Source organism: Felis catus, chromosome B1, assembly GCF_018350175.1.
Source record: "Felis catus isolate Fca126 chromosome B1, F.catus_Fca126_mat1.0, whole genome shotgun sequence".
Taxonomy (NCBI): Eukaryota; Metazoa; Chordata; class Mammalia; order Carnivora; family Felidae; genus Felis; species Felis catus.
Window position 1 is genome coordinate 154552980 of NC_058371.1, and position 16911 is coordinate 154569890.

General features: G+C 37.2%; 1 long non-coding RNA gene across 1 annotated transcript in view; it reads right to left on the reverse strand.

Annotated features, from left to right (window-relative positions):
* LOC123385056 overlaps positions 1-16911 on the reverse strand; it is a 93128-nt gene that overhangs the window by 16058 nt on the left and 60159 nt on the right. The window contains exons 2-3 of the long non-coding RNA XR_006597056.1: positions 4837-4996; positions 4516-4588 (exon numbers count right to left, since the gene is read on the reverse strand). This is a non-coding gene — a long non-coding RNA (uncharacterized LOC123385056). The remainder of the gene's footprint in view (positions 1-4515; positions 4589-4836; positions 4997-16911) is intronic.

A 16911-nucleotide genomic window follows, 5' to 3' on the forward strand; every position in this document is an offset into this window, starting at 1 on the left:
TCTATGTAAACTACAAAAGTTTCTTTCATGCACTTTTATTGTTCTATCTAAAGACCATGCACATATTTCAAAAAGTTGGTAATTTTGGTGGTTTGTTACTTTTCAGTTTGGCATCAACAGTCCCATACACATGAAATAATTCAGAAATATTCTATGAGGAATAAACAGCAACTGAGCATTCAGTCTTTAACATTTATGATGAGAGACCTTATATGATAGGAGTTATGAAGAACCCTATGGAAATTTAGAGTCCTCAGGAACCTAGGAAATATCATACAAAAAACACAAGATTTTGTTTTATATTCTTTCACATAAAGCATATGCAAATATTTAGAATAACCAGAGTATATTAAACAGTAACAAGCAAGACTCATGGCATGCCACTGACTTTTATTCCTAATAAGCTCAAACACAAGAAGTAATCAAAACGGATAGACTCTAGCTGTATCTTCACACTGTTACTGGAGAACCAGCCTGTATAGATTGCTTGTGACTCACATTAATCAATGATTTTGCTATTGGGAGTCATGAAGCACAACTAGATCACGGAAGAGGTGCAGTATGTAAACAGATCATTCTAAGAAAGTAAATAGCCCTTATAAAAAGCTAAGTAAGGTCACAAGCAAGCGTATCTGTATAGTACTCAGCTAGCAATGGGCCAAAGAAAGGTGTTTACCTTTAGAGAGACAAAGAAATGCCATGTACCTTAGATACTGCACTTTTTTCTTTCTTTTTGCACTGTCACTTTTAACAAAGTCCGAATCAGTTATTTCTTCAGAAAACAAAGATACTGTGGCCAGTAGTCACACGCCATATGTGGCTATTTAAATAAAAATTTCAATTAAAGTTAAATAAAATTTAAAATTAAAGTTTTGAGTTGAACTAGCCACATTCCAAGTACTCGATAGACACATGTAGGTATAGGTGCAGCAACCCTACTGGATGGTACAGATACAAAATATTTCCTTCATTGTAGAGAAGGTTCTATTATACACTGCTCCTATAGGAAGTTCCCATAAACAAAACATTTTAGGACTTGTAAACTGTTTTCATTCTTGAATCTAACTAACTGCTTAGTATTTTTACTTACTCCATTTTATTGTTAATAACCTGATTTGCCTGATTATAACTCAAAGTAGCCATTTGGGTGAGGAGAGTACTTACCTCTTTTTAACATGTATACATGTTTTATTGGTTACTGTAAAACTTTGTACATTCTGCTTTCATATATTTATGTGTGAATGCGCATTTAAAAATATACATATTTATTACAAGCAAAAGATGATGAAGTCCTTGAATCTCCTTTACTGCTCTCATCATGAGCTCCATCTCAGCTCATGAATTCGCTCATTCTAAAAATCAATGGAATCGTCTTTAATGGCTCTCTTTCTCATACAAGACTTTCCTCAGCAAACATTGTTAACCCGCTCTCCAAAATATACCCTGAATTGCACCACCTCAACAAAAATCACAATGATCCAAGTCAAAATATATTTTTTAATTTACTTTTTAAAATGAGTTAACATTTATAGATGGTAAAGCACATAAATCTTAAGTTTACAGCATGGTTTCTACATATATATATATATATATATATATAAATTGTATATAAACATATAGGTATAAATTCTATATAAAATACAAAGCTATATAAATTCTGTAAAAACCTATATAGATACCATTCAAATCAAGATCTATAACACTTCTAGCACCTCAGCAGGCTTCCTCACACCCCACCCAATCAGCAGTCTGTGTCCAAATGCAAGGCCTATTTTAGGATTAATGTTTTGCTTATTCTTAATATCACTTAAATCATACAACACAGACTTTTTTTTTCAACGTTTATTTATTTTTGGGACAGAGAGAGACAGAGCATGAACGGGGGAGGGGCAGAGAGAGAGGGAGACACAGAATCGGAAACAGGCTCCAGGCTCTGAGCCATCAGCCCAGAGCCTGACGCAGGGCTCGAACTCACGGACCGCGAGATCGTGACCTGGCTGAAGTCGGACGCTTAACCGACTGCGCCACCCAGGCGCCCCGGACACAGACATTTTTTAACTAGCTCTGTTCAGTTGCCACTAGGTCTGAGATTTATGTTATACATAGTTGTATTTCCTTTTTTCCAAAAACGTAATCAAAGTGGTAATGAAGGTCCAAAATGAAAAAAAAAAAAATCCTATTTTAAAGTTCCATTTTGGAAATATGGAATTTATTTATTCTTGTTGTTGTTGATGGGCTATTAGGTTGTTTCCAATTTGGAAGATCTTATGAATAAAGCTTCTATTAGCATTCTTGAGCATATCTTTTGATATCCAAATATATTCATTTCTCTTGGGTAGGTAAATAGAAGTAAATGTCTTGGTCATACGACATATATAGGCTTAGCTTTAGTAAATACCACCAAGTTTTCCAAAGTGGTCATGCCAGTTTACATTCAACATCACTGTATGTATAGGTCTATATGAAACTGCCCCAATATCCTGCCTGAATTACCTATAGCAGTCTCCTAATTGGTCTCCCTTCCTCAACACTTGGCTTTCTACCATCCATTTGCCACACAACAATCAGAAAACTGACAGCATACCTGAGGAAAGATTTTAATAGAAAAGTAAACCATGTGGATAACCAGTCAAAGAAAGAGCAAACGTGAGTAAACTGAGGCCATCTCATGACCTATCCCTTTGAGGAAGGCAAGGAGGCCTCTGTGGTTGGTGGCAAGTGGACAAGACAGGAAAACAATGGGAGATGCAGTCACAGTGGTAGCCAAGTCCAGATCATGCAGGTCATATTGAGAAATTTAGAATTTTTATGAATGTGATGGAAAGTCATTGGAGAATTTTGAGTGTAGGAGTTACTTTAAATCAACTGCATAATTTTAACCCCCAAAACTACACCTTAAAATATTCACTTTACATATGCTGTGATTTCCTAACCCATGCAAATTAAAGAAACTCATATTTTCAACTTATCTTTGTGAATCAATAGTCCTTCAAAAATTGAAGAGATAAAAATCATGCATATGGAAAATCACCCTGAATAGATCACTGAAAGAGATTAACTTGTATATATTCCCATATCAAGTTGGTCAATTACTACAGCAATGGCTACTCAATTTCAGTATAGATTATTAAGGTTAAAAATTTCCTAAAGCAGTGGTCCTACTGTGGATTTTAGAAACAATTAACAGGGCATCTGTGTGGTTCAGTCTGTTAAGCATCTGACTCTTGGTTTCAGCTCAGGTCATGATCTCACAGTTGTGAGATAAAGCCTAGCTCAAAGAGCTGAGCCTATGTGGGATTCTGCCCACCCCCCACCCCCAACGCCGCCCCTCCACTTGTACACACACACACACACACACACACACACACACACACACACACACTCTCTCTCTCTCTCTCTCTCTCTCTCTCTCTATTTTTTAAAAATGTTTACCTATTTTTGCGAGAGAGAGGGGGAGGGGCAGAGAGAGAGGGAGACACAGAATCCAAGGCAGTCTCCAGGCTCTGACCTATCAACACTAAGCCTGACACAGAGCTGGAACACACAGACCACGAGATAATGACCTGAGCCGAAGTCAGATGCTTGACTAACTGAGCCACACAGGCACCCTTCTTTCACTTTCTCAAAAATACATAAACATAAAATAATTATCATGTGGATTACAAATATCTATTTACTGATATTTTCAGTTTGCAGCTGCCACAGATCCAGTCTACCTTTCTCTAAACAGAGAAAATGTACCTACCCTTTAAAACTCCATCGGTACTCTTAGCCAACAGTTCTTAAACCCTTCCAGTATCCAGAGTCAACGGAGGAACACTTAAAAATAATTTATACCATTAAAAACTTGGTCCCAAAGTTCATATGGGAAGAAAAACATGCAAAAATAGCCAAGAGGGACACCTAGGTGGCTTAGTTGGTTGAGCACTGGACTCTTGATTTCAGCTCATGCAGTGGTCCCAGGGTAGTAGGATCAAGCCGTGTGGCAAGCTCTGAACTGAGCATGGAGCCTGCTTAAGATTCCCCCCCCCCAACCCCGCCTTGCTCACACTCCCTAAAATTTAAAAAAGTTTAAAAAATAGCCAAGAACATACACCCCCACCCCCACCCCCCCAAAAAAAAATAGAAGGACTAGCCTTACCAGAAATTAAGGCATACTGTGACACCTCTATAATTAAAACAGTGTGGTGCTGGAGTACAAATGAAAAATACACCGGTAGAATTGAATAAAAAGCCCAGAAGTACACTCAAGTGCATATGAAAATCTGATTACGGTAAAGGTGACAGCTCAAATTACTGGAGCAAAATAATAGCAACATAATAATAACAATTTCTAATCCCCCTCCCATATCTGAAAAAATCTTACTCTCTGAGGGTGAAAACCTACAGTCTTTAAAATTCCTCAACAACCACCCTGATATAGCCATCCTGATATAGCTCCTATGTTGTTTTTTTTATTGCAATTATAACAAATTGATACAAACTTCATGTCTTAAAACAACAAAAATGTATTACCTTACAGTTCTGGTGGTCAGAAGTCTGAAATGAGTCTTAAGAAGCAAATCAAAGGTTGTCTTCTTTCTGGAGGCTTTAGGGGAGAACACAGTCCTTGTTTTTTCCAGCTTCGGGAAGGGGCCCATGTTCTTTAGCTCTTGGCCAAATCACCCAAACATCTAATTCTGTTCTCACATCTTCTTCTTTGACGCTGACCCCACTGCCTCCCCTTTATAAGGCACTAACGACTCTAGTGGAGCCACCTGGATAACCCCTCCATCCCAAGAGCCTTAGCTTAAACACACCTGCATGCCCTTTACCCACTTAAGGTAAAACACTTACAGGTTTCAGGAATTAGGACCTGGCCAGCTGATAGCCATGAAATCTGTTGTGAAATGTTGTTTTGCTCAAGGTATATGCAGACAATCTGGCCTCACGCAAAAATGTAGTTAGAGAAGGCAGACCCCAGACATCCTTGGAGCATACTTTGAAATTCCCCGGCCTAGAGAAAATTCAAAAGAATGAAGATTAGAAATTAAAGGATTGTCTTCATTTAGAAGGGAAAACAACAAAAGCAGGAGGAGAAGAAAGAGGACATAGGAGCAGAAAATTAAAGAAAGGAAACAAAATAATCAGAAAAAAGGGGAGAAAGTAAAAAAAGAAAACAGCAGGTGGAAAAAGAGACAAAATAAGGAAATAAGGAGAAAGGACAAATAGAAGTGGAAGAAACACAACCGAGGAAGATATAATAGACTGAAAATAAGCATAGTATGGTAAGACTATATTAAAGTAATGGTGAGAGAGAGTTACAAGAAGATTTCAATAGTATTAAATGCTAGAGAATACTTAAGTGTTTTTAGGAAAGTTCAATTGATTTGGTGACAAATATTATAATGATTATTACTATAATCAATATTATTGGTAATCCTGAGACATAAGTTCGTAAAATGGGATCATAATAACAAAATGAAAACGTTGCATTCTGTAAAGATATAAGCATAGATTTTTAAGCTATATTTAATTATGTTTAATTCATTTAAAAATTTTAGTTCCAATTAAAGAGTTAGACGTGGCAATCGCCCAGTGAGTTAAATGAAAATAATTTGGCACAACTTCAATATCCAATAATATGGCTTTAACTGGGGAGTAAAATTAACAGTCCAACAAGAGGGAATTAATTGAAACAAACTAAATGTTTTTCACACCTAAGTATACACTGAAAACAGAGCCAAAACAGTAGGAGATAAATAAATGGTTTATAATTTTTAAGTATAAATCACTGGGATCCCTAAATGCACTTCCCTTTTATAATAAATATTACTTTCAGATTAATTCTAAACTTGACTTGTTATAAATGTGAGGCTTAGTACAAAATAATTAAGGTAAAAACATGTTGAAAAGAGGTGTAGGAAAATCACATGCATCCAGATACTGTCATATCTCCAGATATCCTTGTCACCTAGCAGACCCTAAGACCTGACATTTACTACCTGCTTGTACTCACCGATCTTTGTCCCACATATTCCCCTAAGTTCTTCTTTCTAGCTTATCTCTTTTTAAAAAAAAGTTTGTTTATTTTGAGAGAGAGATAGGGAGAGACAGAGAGAGAACACAAGCGAGGTATGCATAGAGAGGGAAGGACAGAGGATCTGAAGCGGGCTCTGTGCTGACAGCAGAGTCCGATGTGGGGCTTGAACTCACAAACCATGAGATCACTGCCTGAGCCAAAGTGGGATGCTTAACCAACTAAGCCACCTAGGCACCCCTCCAGCTTATCTCTGAACTCAGGCAAAAGACTCAAGGGGCACAACATCCCCAACAGAAAAAAAACTACCGTTCAAGCAATAACAGCTGCTCAGACCACCCAGATCAGTTTGAATTTCACCCCCGACTCACATCTGCACCGATTCCATAGAATGATCTCTAAAATGGGTGACAATTACCTTTACTTCATTATAATATTAACATCTCCCCCAAAGAGGAGCACAATCCTTATTTACCTAACATACAGTGTACGTATCAGCATATTTCTTTAAGGTCCATGCATGACCTTACGCTTGCTGCCACATATGATGACAAGGCTTCCCTATCTAAATATGCATCCTGACCCTAAATAATAGGAACCCCGTCACCCTTGCGTGGAGAGTCATGGCTTTGTAAGTTATTCCCCATGATCTCCTTATTTGCCACAGATAAAGTTTACTTTGTGTGACAAGTCCACAAGTTTTATCTATGACTCACCAAAGAGCAAACTCATGTTAGTTCAATTACACTACCGCTGGTAAAACTTTGACGTTAATATTTCCAAATCCCATTCTATGTGTAAGTTTTATTTATTTTATTTATTTACACTATCATATTTTACATAAGGATTTCATCAATTGTGGGATCTTCAAAGTGTTCTCCCTTGACACACTACTGTTAAAGTTGTTCCTTCCAGTGCACTGGACTTAGATATTCTGGGTTTTCCAACTAATATCCAGCTGTTTGGTAGTAAAATTGGCCTAAGTTTATGTTACAAATAGCAACATACATATAATAAACTTAAAATTGACTGAAGTACAAAATTGAGGGAAATCTAAAACTAAAATAAGTAGAGATCCATAAAAATTTACAAAAAGCACAACAGGATACACCCAATATGCCAATACTCAAAACACTAGTAACTGAGACTCAGGCCTCAACAATAATTATCATGTTGATCAATTTGTTTTCTCCTAAATTGCTTTAGGCAATTAGCAGGGGAAAGCGTTAGGAGGCTGGAAGAGAAGCAAAAGTTAACTTCACAATACTGTTCTCTCCCAGGGGATGGAATAAATGATTTCTCCAGGAACTAGATTTATAGGGAAATAAATTGCACTCTATCACTGCCCAGATTGCATTCTCTTAACCTATGGGTCTTAACAATTAACCCTTTATAATTAAAAACAGGGATATGGCTGTACCCCTGGGTGGAGAAAACCATCATTCTCTCAGGCTACTCCTACTCCCACTTCCTAATTGTCCTATACCAGAGAAAGCTTTTGTGAATATCATCTGGGGACCACTGGATATGGTTTCGCTTTTGCCTCAAGAAAATATTAAATTATTAAGTCAAAATATTACACAAAATTAATTTCAAGGCCACACTGCCCTCATAGGCAAATAGAGTAAAATAAAATAAAATTGCTTCCTACAGTAATTCCTACCCTACTGTTATATTTTGTCACAAATACTGATAATAGCGTCTTAGAAATTAGATTGAAATTTGTTCAATGATGGCAGAAATACCTAAAAAGACAATATTTCACTATTTGACAGTTAAATACTATTTTTTTATGTTTATTTATTTTTGAGAGACAGAGAGAGACAGCATGAGTGGGAGAGGGCAGAGAGAGAGAGGGAGACACAGAATATGAAGCAGGCTCCAGGCTCTGAGCTGTCAGCACAGAGCCCGACGTGGGGCTCGAACCCACGAGCCGTGAGATCATGACCTGAGCCGAAGTCAGACGCTCAACTGACTGAGCCACCCAGGCGCCCTTGACAGTTAAATACTATTAATTACTCTCCCCTGTATCAAAGCCCAAGAAGAAGTTTAAGTGTCCAGAATTTAATTCCACTTCAAAATTACTAAAAGTTCAAGAAATAAAGTCCACAATAACCATCATCAATTTCTTACTGGTCACTCTCAGCCAGAGGGGTCTCATAGAATCCCCAGTAATTATTCTCTAGACTATTTTTCCTAGGAATGGAAAAAAGTTGTCTTAAGATTCAAAGCTGAATTCATTGAACCCCAAATCTATTTATGTTTTAAATTATAAAGACCTTAAAACCATAGTCCCTGGCACATACTAAGAATAATCAATAAAATTATCATTATTATTAGATGTATGTATTGTTGAAAACAGTCTTAAACAATTCCCACAAAATTTAAAGAACAAAAGCAATTCCCAAGTGTCCATAGGCACCATTATGTTATATTCTTAGTATTATCTTTAAGCCAATATTGACCAAAATTCCTGTTATTCAAAGGAAGTTTCAGACCACAAATGTCATGAGAATAAAGGAAAAATCCTCTTGGTTTCACCTCAACAGCATGTAAATTAGTCCGTGAAGACTGATGGAGCTCACCATCTATTAGTTTAATATCAACAAATAGAATAAGTGGTTAATTATGCCACCATGTTTATCCTATGTCAGGAGGTGGAGAAGGATGGTGGGGACTCCTGAAAAGTGACACTCACGATGACTCATTTTCATGTAAAATGTGGAAGTCTACGGTGCCGGTGCCGATGCCCACAATCCCCGTGTCTTGCATGGTAAGGTCCCTGCTTCCCCATCTGGCATTCTAACCCACTTACCATTGCTTCTTGCTCCATAAATTGGCTATCCCTGATGAATCTCCCAACTAAAGAATTTTCTCCTATTTTTTTTTTTCCCAGCTGGAAGATTGTCATCAGCAGAATCCTGAATCAAAGTTCAACGAATCCTTCTGAAATTTGTGTTTCGAAATTCTGAAGAGGACCATAAATCTACCTCAAAAATTTCCCTTTTGACAACTTTTCCATTTTCCATGCCTTGAATAATTTCTACTACTTCAATAGTAGCAGAAACATCTAATTTTGCCGTATCTTTTTTCTGCTTTAATGGGATATCCTCCGTGTTCTGTTTTTCTCTGTTGTTTCTTTTAGGCAGACTTCGCATTTTAATCTTTTCAAGTTGTCCCTTCTCTTCTAAGTGTATGTTTTTTCCCCCTCTTTGCTTTTTGGTCAAGATAATACTTTTTAAGTTATTGCTAATATTAAATATTCAACTAACCCAGGATTAGATTCTGTTAATGTCCTGCCTGGTTTCCCTTTAGTATATTTCACATTCCCTATGCCTTTCCTTAGAGTCCTAACTACATACGTTCCCCTGGTGTGCTATCAAAGGATGTACGTCATATTGAAACGAATCTAAAACTCATAAGGTAAGTCACAATAATCTTCTTAGTCCCCTTTCAAATCTATCCCATTTTTTTCTTATCATGTTAATATGTACCATTCCTTGATGAATGATTAGCCTAGTGCTATATTTATTGACTTCATGCCTAAAGTTTAACAGGGAAAAATCTCAGTCCTCCTTTGAACCAGGCTTTCTTGGGAGAATCACTTCAGTTTACTTCATGAGGTCACGCCTTTTCTATTAGGTTTCTCTGACCCAATTCAGCCCAGTAATAACTCACATATTGCTGTCTTTATAATATCATTTTAAAAGGAGTAAGTTCTGAGTATGTCTGTTAGAATATGAATTCTATGAAGAGCAGGGATTTTTCTTTTTTTTTTTTTTTACTAAAAAGTATTGCAAGTCCCTAAAGAACTATTTTTCCAATGAATAAATAAGTCTTTATTTTTAGTCTGTCATATAGATCTAGTGTGACTTCAATGACCTTGCCTCCCTTTAAGTATGTCTCTTTAATAATCCTTATTACTTCCCAGTGTGCTTACTGCTATTTCCAGAGTTAAAATAACTTCCTAAGCTTCGTTCTTCTAACATCTTGAAATTCCTCTGGTGTCCCAAGTTCTTGTACTCTTTGGTGCCAATGGATTCTCCACAATAAAGCATCCACAATGGGGTTTTTTTGGTTTTTTGTTTGTTTGTTTGTTTACTAACTTTGACCTTGGCATGTGTGGTGCTCTCATTCAAAGTTTATTCTACTCATTTCAAAAAGAAGCAATATTAATATTGAAATAGAGCCCCGTTTCATTTACCTGTTCAATAAACATTCACCACTCCTCTATGACTGAATTTGCTAAATGTCTCCTAAAGTCAAGGTCCACAGTCGAGGCATATATAATCAATAAATGACACATGATTTGAAGCCATGTGCCAAAAGAAAGATGGGAGTGGCCCTACAACTAATGGGCGGGCTACATAAATTCAGTAAGTTATCTAGTCTACAGTGTTTTCTTCTTCAGTCCTAAATATAGCTAATAATGAGATGAAGTGGGACAATCATTTTGGCTACTTATTAAATATGTCAACTTAACGCTCAACACTAAAATTATACAGCAAAAGCTTCAAGCTCTAATTATTGCTTTGTAGCCCATGTGACATATTGTTTGTCTTTGTAGTTTAAAGTCATAGCTTGTGGGCTTTGTTGAGAAAATACAGTGAGGAAAAGGTATCCCAACAACCAAGCGTCCAAAACCTACATACTGCTCCCTCAGAGGTAAGCCTCAATGAGACTAAGAGCCTCTCTCTCTCTCTCTCTCTCTCTCTCTCTTTTTTTTTTTTTTTTTTTTTTTTTTTTTTTGGTTCTCTGGTGCCTGGCTCAGTTGTACCCACTTAAGCTACTTCTGTTATTCAAAGTCAAACACAGAGGCATGGCTAATCCAGTTGGATAAAAACAGCCACCATTTTCTCCTCCTTTGAAAAAATGTATCTTGAATCTTATCACTAAGTACTTAGAAATGTTGCACATACTTATTTATCTCACTGATATTTATGGAACACATCCTAAATGCCTGAAAGCACATTAGGTGCTAGAAATTAAATGGTTCCCCAAACCACATGGCTTTCAGTCCAGTCAAGAGTGAGGCACGGATGGCTGGGTGTCTCAGTCAGTTAAGCAACCAACTTTTTTTTTAATTTTTTTTAATGTTTACTTGTTTTTGAGAGAGAGAGAGAGAGAGGCAGAACATGAGCAAGGGAGGGGCAGAGAGAGAGGGAGATACAGAACTCGAAGAGGCCTCCAGGCTCCATGCTGTCAGCACAGAGCCCAACATGTGGCTCCAACTTATGAAATGTGAGATCATGACCAAACCCATGACCTAAGCCAAAGGCGGATGCTCAACCGACTGAGCCACCCAGGCGCCCATGACCTACTCTTGGTCTTCGGTCTCACTGTGAGGTAGAGCCCTGTGTCAGGCTCTGGGCTGACAGCACACAGCCTGCTTGGGATTCTCTCTCTCTCCCTCTCTCACTGTCCCTCCCCTGCTTGCTCTCTCTCTCTCTCTCAAAATAAGTAAACTTAAAAAAAAAAAAAAGAGGCATACAGGGGTGCCTGGGTAGCTGGTTAAGTGTCAGACTTCGGCTCAGGTCATGATCTCATGGTCTGTGAGTTTGAGCCCCGCGTGGGGCTCTGCACGGACAGCTCAGATTCTGGAGCTGCTTTGGATTCTATGTCTCCCGCTCTCTCTGCCCCTCCGCCTCTTGCTCTCTCTCAAAAAATGAATAAACATTAAAAAATTTCAAAGAGGCATACATTAAATAAATAATAACACAATTATCTATAGTATTTTATCAGTGTAGAACACAATTTTTTTTTTCACATTTCATTGTAACTCACTTTTCTATTGTGTCTCACAATGAATGGTGTTTTACAATCTTTGAAAGCCAGGCAGCAGTCATCATGTAGTTGTCATGATCAGCACAGGACACAGCTGCCCACTGTTGTCACTCAGGTTGGAAAATGTGTGTTGTTGGAAATACACTGGTGATTTCCAGTGACATTTTAAATGACTCCCAAAAATCACACAATGATTTGCCCTAAAATTAAAAATGTTATTTTTATACCAAAAAAGAAAGACAGAGAGAGACAGGGTAAAACAGTGTAAATGTAATATGAGAGAAGAGGTAGTCAGGAGTCAAATAATGATAGTAGCCTATAGGTACATGTTAGTGAATTTGAATTTCATCATAAGTGCAATGGTAAACCATTGAAATAGTTTATTTAGGAATTAACATGATCCAATTTATATTCTAAAAGTTCAATCTGTCACCACTGTAGAAGCTGACTGAGAAATAATACCAGAAAGGGAACCACTTAGGAGCCTATTAGTAATGTAGGATGGTTGAGCAGAGGAACGATCAGGAGAAGTGTACAGTTTGAAATACATGTGGACACAGAATCCACAGGATTTGATGGTGAACTGAATTTAGGGGGAGAGAAAAAGGGAAGTGTCAGGATGACTCCCAGGTTTCTAGACTCAACAGTCGGGCGTATGATTTATTGCACGGTTATGTTTACTGAGATGGATCAGATTGAAGGAATGCCTAAGACCTGAGTCCACTAATATTGAAAACTGAGGACAAAAATACTTACAGTAAATTTTATCACTTCCTCATTATGTTAGTCAAGGCAGTTAGGAGATGGAAACTAAACTGGTTATTGGAAAAGATAAATTCTACTATACAAATTATTAACCAGTAAAATGGGGTTAACTACTGAAAGTAACACAAGTGGACTCTGAGGGAATCTAGAGACATATACAAAAAAGCAGCCTTTTCCTCTAGACTGAGGATGAGAAATAATAAAAGAACTAAGAACCAGGAGACGCCACAGCCCAGCCAATGCTGAGATTCGGACTTCCGAAAGAGCGCGCGGCTGCCACAAAACTCACAGCCCACGGGTGGTGACGAAACTTGTCAGAAGTCTCCGGCTGACAACAGTCTGTACAGGCGACCAGCCGTCAGGATGTGGGCAGACTGGAGCCCTCAGAAGGGCTGCCGATGAAAGAAGATGGCCTGAGAGTATAGCTGGACCTGTCTGTATAGGCCCCTAGAAGACCGGCTCAATCATAAAAATAGAGACCTTAAACCTGAGTCTTCGATGGCTATCACCTGCAGGACCACTCGAGGCTCTCTATTGGTGAAGCTTAGCATTTGGTCAGCTGGCAAAGTGGCTTAGAGAGCCCAACTCCAGTATCACGAGACAAGGTAAATAAGGGTAGATGAAAGACAATACATTTATAAATGGTATAGTCATTTACGTTTTAATTCTTTTGATAATAATTTACTACAGATATATCAGTTACCTTAATTTAATCTACCATAATTAAGGCGCCAGCTGAATATAATGCTATCCCTAACTAACAAAAACAGATGTCAAACACAAACAACCCTTGACATTGGTAAGGAAAGACTTTATTAGGAAAAAATAAATATTGTAAGGGAAGGCAAGAAATTATCATAATGTGGGGAGGGGATTACAGCAATGGGAAAAAGCTCTGACCACAGATCAGCAAGTGTCTCAAAGTTCAGGAAGGAAAGGGTTTTTCTGATATAAGGAGTAAATAAGGCTAAAAGGGAATCAGAATGAAAGGATAGGAGATAGTAAATCAGAGTGTGTTTTACCATTGGGTCCTCAAAACAGCTTGAGAGAGGGAGTTAAGAAAGCTTGTACGATGAGTCAGGCTGAGGGTAGCAATGTCTAAGGGCCTGGGGGAAGGAAAGAAACTTAACTGAAGTTTGGTTAACAAGCATTTTTTTCTGATTGATCAGCAGGACAAGAAGTTCAGCTAATCATTTAGAAGACAAAAACATATGGGAATTTGGAGAGTCTGTGTCTGGCCCTGTGATAGGTAAACCAGTCTTATCCAAGTCATGGGGGGAGGTATGGTTCTCTGCAGTAGCCCTTTCCAGAACATAAAAAGGTTGGAGGACCTCTTTAACCTTCATTCTTCCATGGTCATAGTGCTCAAAATTCAACACCATCAGTATTGATCTGTTTGGAAAATAAATACTGTCCTTTTTAGGATTGTTTCTATAATAAACAACTAAACCAAGTAAATAATTTATCTTAATTCTTCCTAGTAAACATATATTAAATTCTTAAAGTTAGAATACACAAAAAGGGACACTTTCAAATTACTTGAACCATACAGATCAAAAAATGTAAGAGAAAAAAAAAGCTAGACCAACAAAATTATACATAAGACTTTCCTATAAAAGCATTCTTTTGTACCAGATTTTAACTAAAAGAACTATAAGCTAAGTATTGCCTACTGCTTGGGACTCAGGACAAATCCTAATGTCACTTATGCAAAACAATGTTAAGAAAATTAAATCCATAATTAGAGCTCAGAAAAATAAAAAAAGAAAGTTAAGTTCAGAGTTCAACCAGGAGCTATATTACTCAGTGCTTCCTTAGCTCAAATTCTGAATGACATCTCAAAGGAATGGCTGTCCTTTTGCCTACCATGCCTCTCTTTTTACTGTTTTCCCACACAGGCTAGAACAGAGAAAGCCCAAACTGCACCTATTTAGAAGCAGCCTATCTATCATATCCTATCAGTATCTGGAGAGTGTTACTAAGAGTATTTCCATATAGAATGTTAATGTGACTAGTGCTGTAGTAACAACGAAAATGCTGATGATAATGTTGTTGGTGATGATGATGTTGGTGATGATGATGATGATACAAAAGGTACATGCCCTAGGAAACCATAACTCTGAAGAGTGTTATCTTTCATAGGGAAGAAGAGATTTTAACATCAATCTGAAAGCCCACTATAACGTTAATCCTGATTTTTCCCCTTATTTATTTTAAACTGCATCTCAATTTTAACTGTCATTTATAAGAGGACAATATTTTTCAACCCAGAGAGGCTATAGCCAGGGAGAATTAACTTAATTTGTGAAGCCCTTTGTAATTTGAAATTATCCTTAAATCATCCCTTTCAACCACTCTGGTAAGGAGATATATCCAATGTCATGCTTTAAGAGCCAATTAATTTTTAAAGTCAGAAAGATATAAAATAGGCATGTACCTGCCCTGAGAGAATTTTGTTTACTACTCTGCCTTACAGAAGGTTCCAAGTTTAGAATTAAAATTATGCTTGCCTTACTGTCAAAATATATTTAAAGTCACAAACTGTAAATTAGCCAGAAAAATGAGAATACTGTTTACCTCTCTTTGTTTAATCCTCAGTAATAGGCTTTTATTCTGTGTGACCGAAACCCATAAAGAACTTTATTTCTTTTCCTTTGTCATTACAATTAGCCACATACGCTCAAATATACCAATTAATCAAAAGCAAAGGCCGTGCCCTATTCCTTTTTCTATCTGACCAGAACAAGGTCAGTCCTCAGTATCTGTAGCAGTGTGCAACTCTACACTCTTACCTGGACAACACTCAAATCAGGGTCCGATGGAGTCAATTTTTGAGAATGTAATTCACTTCCATATTTCCTCTACCAGTTATTCCAGAGTACATTTCAATAACTTCTCTTGTCTCAATATTCTTTTTTGGAGAGTCAGCACTTAATGCTTTCTTCCACTGTCCTAAACAAATCATTCTCTGAATAACACGCATCTTTCAAATATTTTTAGTTTATTCACCCAATTCCATTTGCAATGAATCCATTTCCACATAGCGACAATAGACCCTGCAATTATTTTAATTACAAATTCATTTTGGTTTGACCACAAAAACTACGTAAGTTTCTATATTTGACACATGCAGAGAAAGTCATTTTTAATTACAGGAAATGAGTGGAGAGAATAGGTTGCTACTAATATGGAAGATGGAGGTGCAAAGGAGGATCTTAGGAAAGCTGAATTTTATAAAATATAAGAACAAGGGACCCCCCCTCCCCCGCCAGATAACTAGAAACAACTGCAGTTTGGTGAAGAGAAAGTTATAATAACCATATGGAATGGAACTTCTCATTCTTCTGACTGAAAAATGTCAAATGAAGAGAATTTTGCATGAAGCAAAGAAAAGGTGAGGCAGTGGAAGTAGGTAAATGTGTCAAGCAACAGAGGAGACCTAACAGAAAAATAAACGGTCATTTTTATTCCCTGAACAAGCTTTATCCTTTGCAGATCCCAAAGTTTTGGAGATGTGCACATTGAACCACTCTGATGTAATTTAACCGTCTCATCCTTTTATATTTCTTGCCTAAATAATCCATACCAAACTTTATTCAGCAGATTCAACATTTCATCATGAAAACAACCTCAGAGAAAGGAAAGAATACTCTATGCATTCATGAGTATAGTAGCCTCAGTTGTTAAGTGCCTAGTAATCTACTTGGCTGAAAGCTGCTATACAATGTAAGCCTATCATTTACATAAATAGATTACATCTACAATTGGTTTGCAGAAGTTTCTTAAAAGATTTCCACCTCTTAATTATTTTCTCTGAGCTCCTTCTTGCAATAACCATTCATTATTGACAACACTGTAGTGCAATTCTTTTTTCAAATAAAGGGTTTTATTGATTTAACTAGCAAAACACAGTAACTGAGAGACCCATGGAGAAACTTCCATAATGATAAAGAAAGAAACAACAAGCAAAAAACAAAAACCCCAAAAGATAATGAAAGGCATCTAAACACGCATGTTTTCTCTCATGTATTTTGCGTGGAAAGAGAAATCTTCCAAATATAGATAAACTGAAAGGAAAAGAATGTTCACTTCACTTTCTCCTTTATTTTCCTTTATTTCATTAGGTATGGTACTTTAAAAGAGGCTACAGACATTATTAGTAGGAAAACTGGAAATGAAATTTCTCGATGGTTCATGTTTGTACACATGGACTGCAGCTCTGAGATCTTGAAAGATGGGATTTTAGAGGCAAAAGGCTTTCCAGGAGTATTGTGACAGACTCAGAAAAAAAAGAAAGTTGTATGGCTGACTAGTTTTTTGTTTTGTTTTGTTTTCTTGTTGTT